Source organism: Pseudonaja textilis, chromosome Z (assembly GCF_049901715.1).
Source record: "Pseudonaja textilis isolate UNSWEBS1 chromosome Z, rPseTex1.2, whole genome shotgun sequence".
NCBI lineage: Eukaryota > Metazoa > Chordata > Lepidosauria > Squamata > Elapidae > Pseudonaja > Pseudonaja textilis.
Genome location: NC_142008.1, coordinates 61555513 through 61569331, shown reverse-complemented (window position 1 = coordinate 61569331; position 13819 = coordinate 61555513). Strand labels below are relative to the sequence as shown.

The 13819-nt window shown below is 45.1% G+C and overlaps 1 protein-coding gene across 1 annotated transcript in view; it reads right to left on the bottom strand.

Annotated features, from left to right (window-relative positions):
• ITGA9 (integrin subunit alpha 9) overlaps nucleotides 1–13819 on the bottom strand; it is a 496160-nt gene that overhangs the window by 458227 nt on the left and 24114 nt on the right.

Below are 13819 nucleotides of genomic sequence, written 5' to 3'. Positions count from 1 at the left end.
TAATTTATTACTTAAAGCAAGAAAATGTATCATTTGTCCTTAGATCCAGAAAACCGTAGGTAGTAAATTCTGAGCTTACTTATCAGTTAAGAGATTTCATTGCAAAAGAAGAGGCACCCTTAAAAATGACAGGACAATATTTGGAGTATAGACGCCACACTTTCCTAAAAGTTATGGGATACTACCTATTAACACCATAGTATAGAAGGGCCAGGGGTAAGTATTTTAACTATTTGTTTTTGGAGAGTTATGTTGGAATGGGTACAAGTGCCCCCTCAATCCTATACTTTCTAAGGTACCCAAATGCCCACAAATTACATAATTCTGCTGTCACAATTTGGACTGCTGGAGACTAAAAATAGTTCACTCTGTTAAGTATTAAGATTTAATATTAAACCACTGTTAATGTCTAAATTTCTGTGTGCTGTGTTTCGCTCCTGGATTATCTCATAAAGGTAGTCACGCTGCCAAACGCTCTGACAGGTTATGATATAGAAAGAAGGTCAGAGTGACTGTAATGCCTAGAGAGAAAAGAAACCCAGTGTGAGCTTGCACCAGAATAAAGAAGTGGTTTAAATCATGGTTAGTGGCTTGTGAAAGAAAGCAGGCAGCATGGCCTCCGTCAGTGTAATGGGAAAAGATTTCCAGGTGCCTCTTGGCTGAATGAGACTGGGCGTTGTTTACCTGAATGCTACTTTTCCTTGTAGGCAAGACAGGTCAGGATGGGTGGTCAGGATGGGTGGACCAACCTTAAAGCCACCCGATGAGGAGGAGGAGGAGGATGGAAGATGCAGGGGTCAGGGCGAATCGAGAGAGCCACCAACCCTGAAACTCTCCTCGCCGAAGTGGCTGCCAGTAGGAAAGTTACTTTCAGAGTAAGGAAACGAAGACTGGATTGTTGAAGCGGCTCAAACAGAGGTTTTGTGAGGGACTGTAGAACCTTGGTCAGATCCCAAGTGGGGTACCTATGTACCATAGGAGGCAAAAGTTGGTCACTCCACTGAGGAACCAATGGACCGTAGGGTGCTGAGCCAAAGATTCCAACTTCCCACAAGACAAGACCGATGAGATGCCAGACATCTGTCTGAGGAGGGTGTTGGGGAAAAGACCATTGTCCAGGCCAGCCTGTCAGAATTCCAAGATTGCAGCCCCCGAAGTTAGTAGAGGAGAGATGTTGGATTTAACACACCAAGTTGAGAAGGATTGCCAAATAGCCTTATAATTGCGAATTGTAGAAGGATGCCTGGAAGCCTGAATGGTTTGGATAACCTTGTTGATTAAAAGTTGGGAGATTTTGAAGATGCCCCCCTCAATCGCCAAACTGCCAGTTGTAGCCGCTGGAGCAGAGAGACATCCTCCTGTGGAATCCTCCAAGGAGGGATCATTGAAAGGCCCAACAAATCAGCAAACCAATGCTGGTGAGGCCAAAAAAAGGAGCCATCAAAATGGTGTCGGTCCTCTCCAACAAGAGCTTTCAAATCACCGCTGGGATCAAAGGTTGACAGGCGTAAAGTAATCCAGGCAGCCAGCTGCAATGCAAGGCATTAGTGCCACCAGCTTCTTGGGAGAAATACCTAGTATAATATCTGGGCAGATGCGCATTAAGGGATGAGGCAAATAAATCTACTACTGGCAATCCAAACCTCAGGGAGATTTGCTGAAATAAGGAAGGATGTAATTGCCATTTGGTATGGACAATTGTCGTCCTGCTGAGCAAACCTTCCTGAACCAGAACTATACTTGGGTCTAATTGACCAAAGATGTCGTTCTGCCCATCTGACCAGGGACTCCGCCTCTGTCATAAGAGAAAAAGGACCTGATACCGCCTTGCCAATTAATATGGGCTTTTGAGGCCACATTGTCAGTCATAACCAGAAGATTAGATCCTGCCACCTGGGAGAGAAACCTTCTGAGGGCCCAAACTAATGGCTCTAAGCTCTAACCAACTGATGCTATGAGCCTGTTCCTGGTGTGACCACAAACCTTGAGCTCAGAGGGAACCTAAATGCCCACCCCAACCAGACAAGGAAGCCTCAGTAGAAAGGACCAGGCAGGATTCCAGCTTGAAAGGCTGCCCCTTTGGATGTGGCCCTGGACAGCCACCAGTGGAAGGAAATCAAAAAGTTGATTAGACAATGTTACTTTCCCAGGGGAATGGCTGGACCCCACTCTCTGGAAAGGAAGCAAAAACCACTGTAAGGATATGGCATGTAGCCTGGCCCAGGGAACACAGGGTATCCTTTTCCCCCAAAGCTGAGAATGAGGTCTAAAGGGACAGGACTCCTGCCTGGAATGCCCCCAATCAACTCCTGAAGGCCAACCAGTCTCTTCTGGGAGAGAAACACCTGACCCTAGTGACAGTTAATGCTCCCAAATGAAGGAGGCGAGTGGTAGGAGAGAAATGGCTCTTATTTCTATTAATGGAAAAACTCCAGGTCCTGTAGAACTGAAACTGTGACTTGCAGATCCTGCTGAGCCCTCTGACAAGACGACGACGTGATTAAATGTCATCTAAATAACATGGTAAACACACTGGAAAGGTATGGAGGTGTGCTGATAAGGGAACCAGAATCTAGATAAAACCCCCGAGGGGCAGAAGACAACCCAAAGGGGAGAGCCCTGTATTGAAAGATGCCCGTGATAACAAAACCTAAGAAAAAAAACCCTGTTGGAGGAAAAAATAGGGACATGTAAAAAAAAAGCTTCTGTCAAGCCTACTGATGTGTGGAAGTCCCCCTGCTGAACGTTTTCCAAGATGGAAGCAAAAGTGTGCATTTGAAACACTTGTACACAACACAAGTACTGAGTAGTTTCAGATCAAGAAGTGTCCTCCACTCCACCCCCCCAACCCCCGAGGCCTTGGGAAAAAACAAAAATTCTGGACAAGCATCCCATCTCCTATTGTCAAGGGGAACTTCCTAAATGGCTTTGAGGTCCAGCAAATTCTGGATGGCCGACTCCCTCAGATTCTGCATCACAGCATCTGTAGACACTGGGCAGGAGAGAAAAAAACTTGGAGGAGTGGAATAGATTCTAGTGAAAGACCTGATCTAATGGTGGACAGACCCCAGATGTCTTAAGTAATACCCTCCCATTGGTCAGCAAACCATGCTAAACAAACACCAATGGGGATAGACTGTGTCCTAGCGCTGGTGACAGAACGAGCAATTTCCTCCTCTTTGAAAGGGCTGTCTAGAAGAAAACTGCTGCCTGCTCTTGTCTGAGCGGTCAGGACGAGGTTCTGATCATTGATAAGCAGGTTTCAATAGCTGGTGGAAAACTGGAAGTTGACTCTCTTCTGAACTGTGGACGTTTGAAACAAGGAGCAGATCGATGTTCCACTCTCTGTAGAAGTGAAGGAAGAATTTTCCTCTTGACCTAGGTCTCCATCAGAAGGGGCTAAAGGACCTGACCAAAGATCTTATGCCCTAGGACCAGGGCAGACGCCAACTTTCCTTTATGCTTGCCAATTGTGTAGCCAGCACCTACATCTGGCTGCCACCGAGGAGGCAATGGCCTTTGTGGCAAATCTGGCACTAGGCAAGATGGAACTTGCCATAAAATTCAGTATCCGCTGTGATCTTGTTGATGTCCTGGTGGGTCCAGACATCCGATGAGGAAATTCCATCCCGCAGCTGCTTCAGTTACTTGAGTGAGGTTTTCATAAAGGAAGAAACTGCTGTAGAAGCCTCAACAGCCCAGGCAGTGGCCAAATGGGATCACTGTAGCGACTGTTCCACTCACTTTTCTTCTGCCTTGAGGACTTCCTTTGGGTCTGAAGTGTAGACAAGGAGGAGGTCAAAGCAGCAACCGGATAAACTGTGATGACCTGAAGGATCTTGGTAAGTGCAGGCCCCATGTTGAAGAACCTGCAATCAGAGGCCAAAGGATTGGGCCCTGTGGCAGGAGCTTCAAGCTGTTTCTTGATTACCTTCAGGAACAGCTTTGGTGATGGGACCACTTCCTTCTTGACTGCAGGCTCATCAAACAGAACACCTGACTCCTCCAGAGGGAGTATTGATGCTGTTTCCTCACCTCTGTTTTTCAATTTTGCGGTGTTTCTAGCCTTGAACAACAAGGGACTAAACAAAGAGTAATTAAAACAACCCGTAAACATCAGAATCTCCTGTGAAGGGCTTTCATCCGATTGAGGCTGATCAGGTTCACCCACCAACAATGGAGCCACTGAGGCAGCAGGAGCAAGGTCTTCAGCCAACCCAGAAACTCCTGACAAAGGAGCCTCATTCTGATAAGAGAGCTTCACAAACCCTGGATCTCCTTCCTGATGAATCAGAAGTTGCAGATGAATGACGGGTAGCTCTCTGCAAGCCTTCTGAGATGCCCTTCCTAATTGCCTACAAATTAATAGGGACATTTGAACCAGAAGGATCAGTAGGTCTGGCTGCAGGGTCAGTAGAAGTAAAGGAGGTTCCACCCTCTGTTTACTATGCCCACACTCCTGCCAAGGTGCTACTTCTCCATGAAGATCCTCAGCTTGACTGTAGTCTTCAAAAGGAATGGGAGAAGCACCTCTTCTGGAAACATCAGGTGGCCAAGTTCAGATCCCAGGTTTGGAAGAAGGCCAAGGCTCCTCCAAATCCACTTCACTGAGTGATGCTGGGGACGGGGGGCATGCAGATGTAGAGCGAGAAGAGGCCTGAGGCATCTTGGCTATTTGCTTCTCAATGGCCTGGTGGTGCCTGGAAGCATCCTTCTCCTCCTCCCTTGAGGCCTTTTTCACAGGTTGCTTCCCTTTGGTTGAAACAGCAGGAGCCACCTTTTGAGACTTGGCCACGTTTAAGGCTCTGGTTTCCCCTGGGGCTTCAGCTATCTGGAGCAGCAAGGCCAAATGAGGACTGGGAGTCCTGTATCAGGAGGAGAGCACTCAAAGGGATTTACGAAACCATCTTCAGAGGAAATCTTCTCTACCCCCACACCACCACCACTTTCTTCTGCCCAAAAGCACGTCATAGAAAGATTTCTCTTCCTATTGGGACTCAAACCCTCCTGGGCTTGTAAGGGCAATATAGACAGACCAGTCCCTGCTGAAGCTGGGAGAGTGGTATGTCCACACATCTGCAGAGTATGAGAAGAATATTCCTTGAGTTGGAAGAAAGATATAGATATCTGGATAGAAGAGGATAGACCTGAGATAAAAAGAGAAGACACAGAGGATATAGACACAGAAGATACAGAAGAGGAGAGACCTGTAACAGACACACAGGAACATATAATACCAAGGAGATCTGAGAGGAGGAAACAAAGGTATACCTCCTGAACGGTTCACAGCAAGTGAAGTAAAAGCATTCAGTGTCGGTATGAACTCCAAAGTTGCCAGGAGGTAATGAGATTGACAGAAGGGAAAAAGGCAGTAGGGCACAAATGGTGTTACACAGATGGCGTTTGATGACACTATAATTGTAATGTAAAAGAAGCTGTACCAGTGTAAATGTTTATTAAATGTTGTAATGTTAAAGAGGCTGTACAAGAGTTGAATAAGCCTATATCTGTGGAAAGTATAACTATGTTAAAGTATTTGGTTTATCTGCTGTTCAGTTTTAAACGGGAAGAGTATTAAGGTATTAAGTTTTAGAAACTGACCAGCAGTGAGTAGCTGCACGATGCTGTGAAGTGATGTCAGTAAGGCTGATGTAACAAGAGTAATTCAGCAGTGTGGGTCTTTCCCTTTAAGGCTGGAGAGTAAAGTTCCCAGGGGTGGGATTCTACCAGTTTGCAACTATTTGCTAGAACCAGTTGTTAACATTCTAAGCAGTTCGGAGAATCAGTTGTTCGAAGAAATTACTGGCCTAATCCTGTAAGGAAACATTCTGGTGTGGCTTACAGAAACTGCCTCTCCGTTAACCCTTATTACATTCTTGGCAAGACTAGATTTACTGTCTCAGGAACGCCTCTGGAGTTTTTTCCCCCTCCTTTGCTGGTACTTTGCTTGTATGGAATGACCATTTAAAGTTACAATGGCACTGAAAAAAGTGACTTATGACCATTTTTCACACTTACGACTGTTGCAGCATCCCCACAGTCATGAGAGGCCAGGCGAGGAGTTGGCCACACCCAGCCAATAACATGACCACCAAGCCATGTCCCCCCAGTCACATTACCACCAACCCACACCCACCACCTAAGCCACAGAACCGGTTGTTAAAAATGTTGAATCCCACCCCGGAAAGTTCCCCTTAAGAGGTGTGTATGTAAAAGGCAGCCATTAGAGGGTGTGGTTCTCTTTCCTTGTGGACAGTAGTCAGTGAAGAAGTTCTCCGTGTGTTAAGAAGCAGAAAAGCTTGCATATAAGGTATTTTGCTACCACATGTATATTGTCTGTATACACCTGTTGTATATTAAACCACTGTTAATTTCTAAAGTCTCTGTGTGCTGTGTGTTGCTCTTGGGTTATCTCATAAAGGTGGTCATGCTGCTAAACGCTCTGACACACTCCTGTCTTAAGGGCACAATATATAATTTACAGTACTAATTACCTCTTCCTTATATGTTTGTATATTAATAAAACTGGTTTTTCTCTTTGGAGGATAGATAGAAATATACACCTAGAAAAATAACCTGACAAGAATGTTTTTGCTGCTTGTTTAGCTCCTCTGGCTTCACCAAAGCCGGAAAAACTACATACTGAAACTTAAACAAACATTAGAGAAAGGGGGAAAGTGACCATATTAACAGTTTAATTTCTCCAGTGTTTAGAAGGCTAAACTATTCAATTGTATGATTCTCACAAGGGCTATCTTCTAACTAACAACCTTTTGACAAGTGAAAACAATTAATGATCCAAATCCTTAAATTACAGAAAATTACAAAGAATAAACTTTGCTGCTACCAAGCTCTGATTAAAATGCCAAATAGCTTACCTGCACATGTATATGACTATATTTAATTCATTTAACTTGACTGATTCTTTGAACTCAGAAACAAACATGATCAGCCATTCATTAAAAGATGTCATTTTATAGCACCCAAGTCTAAATTATAACTAATTGGTAAGAAAAAAATCAGAAATTACAAACTAGCACATGCAGTTATATTTTAGCTTTTTATGAATTCATTTCCACATTTTATCATAGCAAAATGTCCCAAAAGTGCTTTTTCCAAAAGGCAACTGGACTTTCTTTTTCTTTTAAATTTTTTTCATTCCTCATCCAAAAAGCTTCTTTGGTAAAATAGAATTGAACACACTTTTTGGATGAGAATTGAAACATTTTCAAAGAAAACAAAACACCAAGAAAACCCAGTTGTCTTTTGGAAAAACACCTTTGGGCTATCCTTCACTAGGAGAATTGAAAATCTCCACAAATATGATGGCAAAAAATAAATAAATCAGATATTATGGACAGGTTTCTAGTGTTTCTTTTTGTTTAGTGAATGAAATGGTTTTATATTACAACATTGAAAAGTTCTACTATTGTTTTATTGAACATACAGATTGAATATAATTAAAGTACCATATCTATTTCTTGTACAGTAATTAATTTTAGTCACAGGGTCGAACACACAAATACATTTTATCATTTTAAGTTGGTCACATTATCATAAAATTTGAGAATTTCTGGCTTAAAATTTAATGTACCTTGATTTAATGAGAGAATCCCATTTAAAGATGATTTGGAGACAAGAAACCTTAAAATGGCCCTGGTTTTAGCTAGCGGGAGAGAAATCTATAGTATAGGAAATGAAATCAACTGATCACTTTACTTTTAACTGCTAAAACCATTGGTCTGGCACAAGTAATCTTTTGAAAACATTTAGCACACTTGTAAAGAAATTCTATCTGCTCTTGGTCAGAGTAAGAGCAGAAAATATTATCTTATGAATGTGCTAAATGTTTCCAGAAGACTACTTGTGTTGTTAAATAGAAAGATAGTAATCTTGATCTTGAGCCTATATTATATTTTATCTAATGAAAAGAATTATAGCAGTATCCACAAAGCACCGAAGACTATTAGCATTTCTCCAACAAAATGATTTTTTCTAAGCAAACTATGATCTATGACAAACGCATAGCTGGGATTTCTGTCTGTGGCTGACTTAAATTAAGACAAGCACTTAATGAAGAAATCATTATGCTTTTAGTCTGAGGCATGATTCCAACTTAAATTTATTAAAATCCTACTACTGAAAATTTACGAATTAAGCCTTTTGATAAGTATCTTCCAATGAAATTGTTCCGGACTAGCAGGCTCAAAAGCCTGCAAACCTGATTGGCCCGCTGATAGCCGATCGTGATTGGTCGCCATAGACTGATGCGATTGGCCAGTAAACGGGCTGCTGCGATTGGCCCTGCCAAGAGCGGCAAACTCAAATCGCCTCCATTGGCTGCCTAGCCGCAGCCAGCCCTATATAAGGGGCTGCTGCAGCTGGGATTAGTTGCTCAGATCTGAAGTCACTAATAAAGAGCTGTTGTTGCTATCTGAGTCTTGCCTCCGTTCTTGAACCATCCTCCCAGATCTAACACTGGCGACGAGGGTGGGATGCAGAGGCAACGAAGTCTATTGATTTGAGCTAGCTGAAGGAGCACGTGGCTGACAGAGCGCAACGACGGCGACATGGCCAGCAGTGCTATACCACCCACACCATTCGATCCAGCTAGCGAACACTGGGACTCATACATGGACAGATTTCAAATGTTCCTGGAGTCCAACAACCTCAAAGATGCCACGCCCAGCAAGAAACGAGCCATTTTTCTAACCCATTGTGGGCCAGCCATTTTTAAGATGGCTAAAGCCTTAGCGAAGCCAGCTGAGGTTAAAACCATGGATTGGGACACCCTTGCTCCCATCCTGCACAACCATTACGCCCCAGCCGTGCCAACTCTCATTCGCAGACACGAGTTCTACCAGAGGGACCTGCGTGAAGGTGAGAGCGTTGGGGATTTTGTGGCAGACCTGAGGAACCTGGGCGGTTTATGTGGCTTCGCCAACCTCGAAGAAGCCATGAGAGACCGCATCATCCTTGGCCTCAGAGACCCAACCGTCCAGAGCAAGATCATGGCCAAGGGAGACATCTCGCTTGCAGATGCCATAGCAGATGCCACCGCAGCTGAAGCCACTCGTAAATCAGCAGCACGAATGTGTCGAACCAGCGGAACCAACCGCCAACCCACCAACAATGCTGGGAAAGCTTCAGACAAGTACACATCGACCACCCATCATGAAGATGTCGAGTCATCCTCAGACAGCGAGGAAGAAGAAGTCCACAGGCTCCGGTCGGAACGTGAGCAACAGGACCAGCGGGGTCGTAAATCCAACTACCAATACGCCAGATGCGGGGGAAACCATCCCCGATCCGAATGCAGATTCTTAGATGCCATGTGTCGTTTTTGCAAGAAACGAGGGCACATCGTGAAGGTATGCAGAAACAAGAGAAATTCCAGCCCCAGACGGAGAGGGAGCAGCCCAAAGAGGAATAATGGCAACTCCACCACACAGAGGGACCGCCCTAACAACCAGTGGAACCAGTACAGCAGACCCCGAAGGTTTAACAACACACCCAGACGAGAGGAGGCTCATCAAACCATCACCATCGGCCACGCTTCATCACTTGACGCTAAAAAAATCCGAGTAAAGGTCACCATTGAAAACAAACCGTGCATCATGGAAGTCGACTCTGGGTCATCACTATCCATGGTATCCTGGAGAACACTCAAGCAGCTAATTCCCAACATCCGAAGCCAAGACCTCAGTAGTCAGAGACTCATACTGAAAGACTATCAAGGCAACCGGATTCCAGTCGCAGGTACCCGCCATGTCCAGGTCTCTTTTAAGGGACATAATGCAATTCTACCACTCACCATCGTAGACAGAGACCAGCCAAGTCTACTGGGCCTTCAGTGGTTCGCGCCATTAGGAATCGGAATGGCTGGCATCCATCATACTGAAGACGATGACTGGGAGGCGGCTCTCGTCCACGACTTCCGAGAAGTGTTCAACGAAAGCCTAGGCAAGTACAAGGGGTCCCCTATTTCATTTAATCTTCGCCCCGTCATTGCACCCATTCGCCTAAAGCCACGCCGAGTTCCCTTTGCTCTCAAATCCAAAATTGATGAGCAACTGGACAAATTAATTGCACAAGGCGTGTTAGAACCTATTGACCACGCCCGATGGGAGACACCAATTGTCACCCCGATTAAGCTTGACGGGTCCATAAGAATCTGCGGTGACTACAAGGCCACCCTCAATCACGCGCTACAGCAGAGTGCCTACCCAGTACCAGTTGTTCAACATCTCCTGCATTCACTTGGGGGTGGCAAAATATTCGCAAAATTAGATCTGGCCCAAGCATATCAACAGCTGCCAGTTGATCCTGAGACTGCAGAAGCCCAAACTATAGTCACACATCGTGGTGCATTCAAATGCAACAGGCTCCAGTTTAGTGTAAGCGTAGCCCCAGGCATCTTTCAAAGCCTGATAGAGAGACTATTACAAGGTATAAAAGGGGTCGTGCCCTATTTTGATGACGTATTAATAGCAGCACCCACAAAACACCAATTAGAGAAATGCCTCAGAACAGTCCTACAGAGGTTCAAAGACGCTGGCCTCAAGGTTAAGAAGGAAAAGTGCCAGCTTTGCACAGAAAGGGTGGAGTTTCTTGGCTACCTCCTTGACAAGCAAGGAATCCACCCCACAGAAAAGAAATTGGCAGCTATCAAAAATGCCCCGAGACCCAAAAACAAAACTGACTAAGTCCAAGCCTTCCTGGGACTTCCTAAGTCCCAAGTCCAATAAGTCCAAGCCTTCCTGGGACTTATTAACTTTTATAACATATTCCTACCCAAGAAGGCGACTGTTGCTGAGCCCCTTCATAGACTACTCGATAAAAGGGCCTCCTGGATTTGGGGATGTCGGGATGAACACGCCTTCCAGCAAGTAAAAGACCTCCTTGCCTCTAATGCAGTACTAATTCAGTATAATGAGACACTACCTTTGACTGTCACTTGTGATGCTTCACCATTTGGGGTGGGGGCCATCCTGAGCCACGTCCTACCAAACGGCTCAGAGGCACCAACTGCATTTTTTTCAAGAACTCTATCAAAAACAGAAAGAAACTATGGCCATTTAGATAAGGAAGCCCTTGCTATTGTCTCTGCAATTAAAAGATTTCATGAATATGTTTATAGGAGACCTTTTTCTATTATAACGGATCATAAGCCACTACTTGGGATTCTGGCGGGTGACAAACCTACTCCACACATTCTCTCCCCCAGAATGACGCGATGGTCGGAATTTCTCGCTGCCTACGATTATCAATTAAAGTATCGCCCGGGGAAATCTATTCCTCACGCAGATGCCTTGAGCCGCTCGCCACTACCCGAGCCACAGGAAGACCCAGCTCCCATGCTCCCAGTACTGCAAATAGAGACAATGCCCTCACCTCCACTAACGGCCCAAGACATCGCCCTTGAAACCAAAAGAGACTCTTGTTTGGCACGAGTTCTTGGCTGGGTGGAGAGGGGATGGCCAGATTATGACCCTAAGGAAATATTTAAGCCATTTAAAAACAGACAAACAGAACTTTTTTCACAAAGAGGGTGCATCTTGTGGGGAGACCGAGTTGTTGTACCAACTAGGTTACAAAAAGGGTCTTGCAAATGCTACACGATGGACACCCGGGCATCGTGCGTATGAAAGCGCTGGCAAGAAGTTACGCCTGGTGGCCAGGTATGGACAAACAAATCGAAACCTGGGTCGCCTCTTGTAACAGATGCCAGGAAAACCACTCAGCCCCACCAAAAGCTCCACCAGCAGAATGGGAAACACCCAGGGGCCCCTGGTCTCGCATTCATATTGACTTTGCGGGACCTGCGAGAGGCCACACTTTCTTAATAACTGTAGATGTGTATTCTAACTGGCTTGAGGTCAATAAAATGAAAGCAACCACTACTGAGGCAGTCATCAAAAAACTGAACAGACTCTTCGCTACACACGGTTTACCAGATGTCCTGGTCTCGGACAATGGTCCCCAATTTACTGCCTTAGCCTTTGAACAGTATTTAGTGGAACGGGGCATCCGACACGCACTCACATTGCCGGCTCATCCTGTGGCGAATGGTAGGGCTGAACGAATGGTTCAGTTTACAAAGAAAACCCTGCAGAAAATGGAACAAGGTAACATCCACGACAAAGTCACTAGAATGCAACACATCACACCAAACAGCACGACCAACAAGAGCCCAGCTGAACTCCTGATGGCAGGAAACTCAGATCGCCTCTAGACCGTTTGCACCCTGCCTACACCCCGGAAAAGCCCCTGGGTTCCAGCAGCAAGCACTGTGCCTTCAAGGTAGGAGACCTTGTATTCGCAAAAAAATTTTCTGGGGATCCCCTCTGGATTCCTGCCCAAGTAACTCAAGTTACGGGTCCCCGCTCCTACCGTCTACTCACCACTGATGGCAGAGCGTGGAAATGCCATATTGACCAGCTGTGCTCCAGACTAACCACAACTTCCACCCCTGACCCTAACTTTGACACCAGGGGGGGGAGGGGAAGCCATGAACTCAGAATTAGAACCAACACCTGTTTATTCTGAACTAACACCAAGATCACCATACCATAGTTTGCAACGCTCACCAGCTGCAGCTGAGCCTGGACAGACGAACGCTTCGCCAAGAAACAGCAGCCAGGCAGGTTCAGCGAGCCCGGGGAGCCATGGCAGTAGCAACGAAGCTGAGGACTCTATCACCCCGGGGGCACCAGAGGAGAGCCCTGACCACGGCACCGGTTCACCGTTCCTGTTTGATCCAGCAAGCAGTCCATCTGAACCCAAATTTGAACATGGACAATTGGAATTGCGTAAGTCAGGTAGACAGGTGCGAAGACCTGTCTACCTGCGAGACTATATTACTCCACCCCTTAAACGGAACCAAGAGGGGAGGGGTGTTCCGGACTAGCAGGCTCGAAAGCCTGCAAACCTGATTGGCCCGCTGATAGCCGATCGTGATTGGTCGCCATAGACTGATGCGATTGGCCAGTAAACGGGCTGCCGCGATTGGCCCTGCCAAGAGCGGCAAACTCAAATCGCCTTCATTGGCTGCCTAGCCGCAGCCAGCCCTATATAAGGGGCTGCTGTGGCTGGGATTAGTTGCTCAGATCTGAAGTCACTAATAAAGAGCTGTTGTTGCTATCTGAGTCTTGCCTCCGTTCTTGAACCATCCTCCCAGATCTAACAGAAATTAAATGGAATTAAATATTCATTCAGTATCACTTTGTATTCATCTCTTCAGGATGCAATTGTTTCAAGTATTGAGTTAGTTTAAATAATTTAAATAGTTTCAGCAATCAAGCTTTATGGTAAAGCAAGATACTCCAACAAAATTCTAGGACAATATCAGTTTTAAAAAAGAATCTTCAATTTATTCTCCATAAAATTGAACCAATCCCATGTATCCAAATCTTTATGAAATCTATTTCCACAAGTTTTGTCCTGACCACAATATATTGAAGAAAATTATTTTGTAAACTATATGGGAAAATATATAAAACAGGAAAAACAAGGTTGTTGGGTTTGTTTGTTTTTTTAGAATTACACCATGTCCAGCATGATGGTTCAGTGTTGAAACCATTGTGATTGCCAAATAATCCTCCTGCCCATGAATTCTCTGTTTGCAAGAATTACGTGTTCATTGCTAAAAACTCTTTTTGGAAACCTAAATATGCAGTATCTATAAGAAGATGCACACTTTAAAGTGTGACTAATGTCACAGAGCAGACAAAAAGAAGTCAGTTTTCTGCACCTCTTCATGGTGGAATTGAGGAGTGCTCTGAAAACATATAGTAATGGCTATTTGCTTAAAAGTAAC